Source organism: Cryptotermes secundus, unplaced genomic scaffold (assembly GCF_002891405.2).
Source record: "Cryptotermes secundus unplaced genomic scaffold, Csec_1.0 scaffold267, whole genome shotgun sequence".
NCBI lineage: Eukaryota > Metazoa > Arthropoda > Insecta > Blattodea > Kalotermitidae > Cryptotermes > Cryptotermes secundus.
The window spans coordinates 851,223-857,734 of NW_019733322.1; the positions used below are offsets into that span (position 1 = coordinate 851,223).

At 46.6% G+C, this 6,512-nt stretch overlaps 1 non-coding gene across 1 annotated transcript; it reads right to left on the reverse strand.

The window, feature by feature from the left end:
- Positions 1–290: 290 nt before the first annotated feature.
- Trnas-gcu lies at positions 291–372 on the reverse strand. Its single transcript has one exon. It is a non-coding gene; the product is annotated as a tRNA-Ser (tRNA).
- Between the last annotated feature and the right edge of the window lie 6,140 nt (positions 373–6,512).

The following is a 6,512-nucleotide window of genomic DNA, read 5'->3' on the forward strand; positions in this document are numbered from 1 at the left end:
CACTGGATTTCTCGTTACTGTGTTCGCCAAGATAAACTGTTTATAGCTCCCATGAATTTTGTTTGATGTAACCGAGAAAAGACTAGCCCAGTACAACAGGATGGTATTATCCACTTCTGCTTACAGTATCAGCTTAGAGGCATTACATATATATCGGGCACATGGCCACAGAGTGCAGTTAGAATTGCAGTTAATAATAATCAATTCCCTCAATCCTCTACAGATCTTTGAATTAACAAACACAATGCGAACATTTCGGACAATTCCACTTCTGAAGATCAAAAAGCTAACGACGAGGGTGGGACTTGAACCCACGCGTGCAGAGCACATTGGATTAGCAGTCCAACGCCTTAACCACTCGGCCACCTCGTCTCCTGCCTGTTTATGCAACTGTCGATATGTAACATGTCCCTTTGTCGACGCATGTCTCGAGAACTGTGCCTACCCCACTTGAGCGCAATACCGCCGTGTGACCGGTTGTCGTGGAGGACACAAGGAAATGGCAGTGACTTATTTTTACAAAAATTTCCATGTTTCAAATGGTGTAGCGTCCAGCAGTACGGTGATTGGTGAACGATGAATTTAGGAGGATATGGAAGAAAGCGAGAATAAGATGGGCAGGGCATGTAGCACAAATGGGGATAAGAGGAATGCATATAGGATACTGGTGGGAAAGCCAGAAGAAAATAGTCCACTAGGAAGACCAAGACGTAGGAGGGAGGAAAATATTAAAATGAATCTTACAGAGACAGGATCGGATGGCATTGATTGGATTGGTCAGTCTCAGTATAGGGGTCAGTGGAGGGCTCTTTCCGAGAGGACGGTTCTGTCATTTACAATTGCTGCTGGTGCTCGCCAGCGAATTCATTCTTGGATCCGAGTCCCGTGGGACTCGCGACCATATTTTACTGTTTCAGATTCGAGACTTTCATTTTCATTTCCTCCTAGGACTCGCAGGGCTACGGTGGAGGCATTAGACCCCACCTCCACATTGGAGGCTGCTCGGACCTCCATAGTTTCGGGAGAACCGAACAGAGACCATCGCCTTAAAGGTTTTCAGTATTGTAAGAAGTCTTCGCATGGATATTCCTTTGTCACGACTCAGTTGTATCGGAAACCATTTAATTCCCGTGCATATGTACACATACATACATACACACGTACATACACACATGCATAAATACATACATATATACATACATACATACATACATACTGTGAGAAGCACGAACGTCCTTTGTGAAAAATATGCATTTATTCAGTGTTTCGTCAAATGGAGAAATCAAGTATTTATTCTTAACCATTTCGCAGCCACGAAGTTAAGAATCAGGCAGAGAAGGCGCAGCTGCCTCGGTGAACTCTCCTATTGTAACGATCAGTTATCAAATTACGTCGCCAAGTTATCCAATGGACCAGATTTTCGCGACCGCGAACTGACAGACAACAAAAAATATCATGGGCCGTATTATTACCTTTCAGGAAAATCGTAGCACATTCCTGAAACGTGGAAAAGTAATAATGTGACATACTTACTCCATGTATGGAATGTTGAGCCACAGAAACAGCGGTTGCTAAGCTATACACGCACGCAACAGTAGAACAATGGGGTTATATAATCCATTTCTAGGCAACGGCTCGCTAAACACATTTCCGCGTATCGGACCGTGTTATGCAACGCGACGTCATCAACAATACAGACCGTGTTTTCCGTGGGGTTTATGCAGAGTGCTTATAAGAGAAGTGAATTCAGAAGTTTGGAGCAGTTGTGAGTCAGTTGCCGGTAGACATTTTTTTTATTGCTAGTGGGGTGGGACTAAGCCCCTTGTACTGCGGCCACTTCTGGCCTATTATACCAGCCCCAGATGATAGGTGAGGGTGATTGTGGAGCAATTGGTGGAATGAAGATTGGCAAGGGAAACCGAAGTACTCGGAGAAAACCTGCACCAGCGCCACTTTGTCCACAACAAATCCCACTTGACGAGACCCAGGATCGAAACCGGGCCGCTGTGGGAAGCCAGCGACTAACCGCTTGAGCTATGGCGCGGCCGTTGCCGGTAGACATAGTCACGGAAATTTTGAAGTGAAGAAGAATTAGAAGTCGGCCAGTGAGAACTTAACACGTGATATGAGGACTTTGTGTGTGCTGTTGTGCAATGATATCTGGAGTGCGACAGTTATAGTTCCTGTGTTAAAATTCGTTGCCAGGAAACGGATAGGGAATATTTTGCAGAGGAATAGCTATTGTTTAGGTCTCTTACCTAGCAACGAATGGTTAAAGCAGATAGAGAAGGATTTATTTATGTGTTATAATTACAGTAATATTGAAAGTGTTATAATTAATTGTAGTTACGACTAGTGAATATCCACCAAATCGATTCGCCAATCCAACCCTCGTCTAAAGACACTAATTCACGTGAAAATGCAATCCTACGTTGCTACCACAGACCTGGTATAAAATAATGTAATAAGGAAAAAAAGAGGTAGAGCTATCCATGTCACAAGCCGTAAAGGCCCATAGGGTTGTGAGACGTCGAGGATCCCATATTTTCTAAAAAAATCCGCTCACAGATGGCGGTGAGGTTGTCAGCCTGACGCGCCGGCCGCTCTTTACCCCACCAGGAAGATTACAGGTACTTATTTCTGTTAGAGGCTGAGCCGACCCTAGGGCCATAGTGCGGCTGGAAGGATTGAGTCAATTGAAAATTCCACCTCATCGGATATCGAACACGCGACCCTCCGGCTTGTAGCATAGTGCCTCAAGCAACTACGTCACCGCGTGCTCACAAGATGTTGTCATAAGGATCGAGTTATGTAAAAGGTAAACAATTGACTGTCATTCCGTTTCTGTTACTTCTCGGTAATGACAGTTGCTACCGTTTCGTGCTTCTTGACGATCTTTCTATATTCTCTTACGGCAAACGTAAAGGTGCCCATCTACATCATTGGTTCCCAAATATTTTAAGGCCACCGCTACCTTGGTTTCATAAACTCAGCCCCAGTGCCCCATGTCCTACCGTACAAAAAGCATTCTACAAAATAGCGGTTTGCACAGCCCACTAAGGAAGATAATGACATCAAAATAAGATAATACATTCAGTAACTACTTCGCTGTCAGCAAATGCTTAATGCGATGGATGGACTTGATGGAGTGATAGTAGTTTCCTTTTGTCTGGTCTAAAGTCACTTCAGTCGTAAATAAGAGAACAAGTGCTCGGAGGAGTCCACCTCCAACGCTCCTTGCCACCCCTTGTCTCTTAGCGTACCCTAGGTAATCCCACCGCCCCCCAGGGTGGGGTACAACGCGCTTTAGGAGCCACTGTTTACACTCGTATCATGACATTAGGTGAAGTTCTACAGCACTGCGGCAACCCGGGTTCAGTCCCAGTACAGATCATATGTAAACTGTGATGGACAAAGTGGCGCTGGGGCGAGACTCCTCCTAACGTTTCTCATTCCACCAACTTTCCACTTTCATTGACCATCCTATTGTCAACGCTACATAGTTCCCATACTGATCGTCTTTTCCTTTGGCGCTACAGCCGCAATTTGGGCCTTGGCCTACCTCCATGAAACTCTCCGTTTAACTTCGGTTTACTAGATCTCAGACATTCGGTAGGACTCCTTGGGCGGGTGATCAGCTCGTCGCAAGGCCACTACCTGTACATAAACACAGAAAAAACACATACACACAAACACTGAACATCTATGCCCTGAGTGGAATTCGAACCAACGACCCCGGCTTCCGAGGGAGCGAAGACAGTGAATGCCTTAGACCGCTTGGCTACCGTGACCGGCTTCCTTACTTGAAAGCGTTATTAAATTAATAATTAAAGAAAACCAGCTCCACACCATCTCATCCTGTGGCCTAAATTGAGGTGGAGCTTCATGATCCTGCCGCTTTATCCCCGGGGGAAAGACTCTGTTACTCCTACACAGAAAGATAATTGGTCTTCAAATTCGTCCTGGGTGTGGTAATAAAAGTCAATCTTCCCCCCCCTGCCGACAACTGAAACGTGGCAGTCCAATCCTTGGTTAGTTAGTGAGTCACAAATTAATATTCATACTAATTTAGAGTGCAGAGCTCCATACCAGCTTTAATGTTTATAGCTTATAGCCTGATTAGGTTCTTGGATTGGTAACATCACTTCATCTTCACAAGATGTGTCGCAGTTTTTCTTCTTCCGTGACTCAGACTCCAGGGAGTCTTTTGTGGAAGCAGGTCGCACCACAGGAATTGGTAGGTTTACATTGTGCGTCTTAGCAGTTGTATCGTGCAGTGCTGAGTTTAATGACGTCTTAGCTCATCTCTGGGTTTTCCCAGTGAGCATCCTATAACATCGCATTATAGTTAGTCATAAACAGGTTAATGGTTTAGTTGTGAGATCAAAATCTGTGCAACTTTTAAGGTTGGTCTGTTCTGCAATTCTTGCTCAATGACTGTTCAGGCTGTGGGTGTAATCGTGACATAATGCTGCTTAACGTCCTGGGAATGAGGCTCAGCAACTCCAGTTAAATCAGAAAAACACTACACTGTTCTCTTTTTTTTTCACTGGCTCTACAGCCCCCTTGTGCCCTGCCCTCTGGCCTCAGTTTCGTGATAATTTTATAGAGGGTAGGACTACTTGGACGAGTGATCAGCCCGTCTCAAGGCCTCTACCTAAACACAGGACAACACAAACACAGAATAAACACATACACATACCAAACATCCATACCTTGTGTGGGATTCGAAACCTCGTTCCCGGTTTCCGAGAGAGCGAAGAGAGTACATTCCTTGGACCGCTGGGCTACCGTGACCGGCCTCCGTTCTCTTAGTTCAGCAATTATTGTAATAAATACACTCCACTAAATGGGTGATTGGGCTCTTTAGCGATGCAATTTCAACAGCATAGATTGTGGCCTTCAGTTCCGGTAAGATTCGGATTTGTCACTTTGATTGGTGCGTTTCTAGCGCCTTACCGCTATATCAGTCAACTCGGTGCAATAAGCAAACAGGCCTGTGGCAATTTAAAAGCAATAAAGAAGATTATAGTACAGACGAGTATATGCAGTCTGGAATTCAACTGCTTTATGCAGCCCTTTATTACATGTCTTTGTCGTTCTGGCAAACTAATTTATTTGCACGGATATATCCCTTCTGCTACGGCCTCGGCTGTAGATTGTAGCAGTCACAGCGCTCTCTTACTTGAATAACTTGTCTGAATAAGGGGTGCGCTTCCCTTTTGAGGTGTCAATGTGCTTTCGTCAAAATTTCCGTTATTGAGGACTGAGGATAAGCTGAATGGAGCTGTATGCAGAGTCGATCAAGCACATCAACTTACGTCCCTCGCGGGAAAACCAGGAGGTCGTGAAACCACTACAAGCATTCGTTCCTTAGGCGAATGAACAACACGTGTCATGTCTAAACTTTCTCATCCATAAATTCCACCACCATCAGCACCATGCACGAACCATGCCGCCCAGCTTTCGAGAAATTGTATAACTTCACCTGCATCCCTAGGCTACTTGTCTGACGCAAGTGGCCGATGTGTTATCGCTCAAGTGCGGCGCTGGATGCCAAAGCCACGATTTCAGATTGTCCTCATACGTTCACACCCATCTCCGAAGTTCTTATGCGTTATACTGGCGCAACTGATCGAGACCGAAACTGCGGTCATCATCGCATGAGATATTCTACGCAGCAAATACATGCAGAGGCACTGTGCAGAATGCTTCATTTGAACAAGTCACACGCACTGTCGAACTTGAAATGAAAAGAGATATAGCTGTACAGAAATACTTTCATTTTGTTGTAAAACCAAAAACCTTTTCAGAGGCATATCGTCTGGAGTTTCCAATGGGTAGATGGGTGGATGGGTGGATGGATGGGTGGATGGATGGGTGGATGGGTGGATGAGTGGGTGGATGGATGGAAGGACGGATGGATGAATGGATGAATGGATGGACGGGTGGATGGATGGATGGGTGGATGAACGGGTGCGTGGATGGGCGGGCGGATGGATGGGTGGATGGGCGGGTCGGTGGATGGACGGATGGGCGGGTGAGTGGACGAATGGGTGGATGGGTGGATGGATGGGTGGATGGGTGGATGAGTGGGTGGATGGATGGAAGGACGGATGGATGAATGGATGAATGGATGGACGGGTGGATGGATGGATGGGTGGATGAACGGGTGCGTGGATGGGCGGGCGGATGGATGGGTGGATGGGCGGGTCGGTGGATGGACGGATGGGCGGGTGAGTGGACGAATGGGTGGATGGGTGGATGGATGGGTGGATGGGTGGATGAGTGGGTGGATGGATGGAAGGACGGATGGATGAATGGATGAATGGATGGACGGGTGGATGGATGGATGGGTGGATGAACGGGTGCGTGGATGGGCGGGCGGATGGATGGGTGGATGGGCGGGTCGGTGGATGGACGGATGGGCGGGTGAGTGGACGAATGGGTGGATGGGTGGATGGATGGGTGGGTGGATGGGTGGGTGGATGGGTGGATGGATGGATGGATGG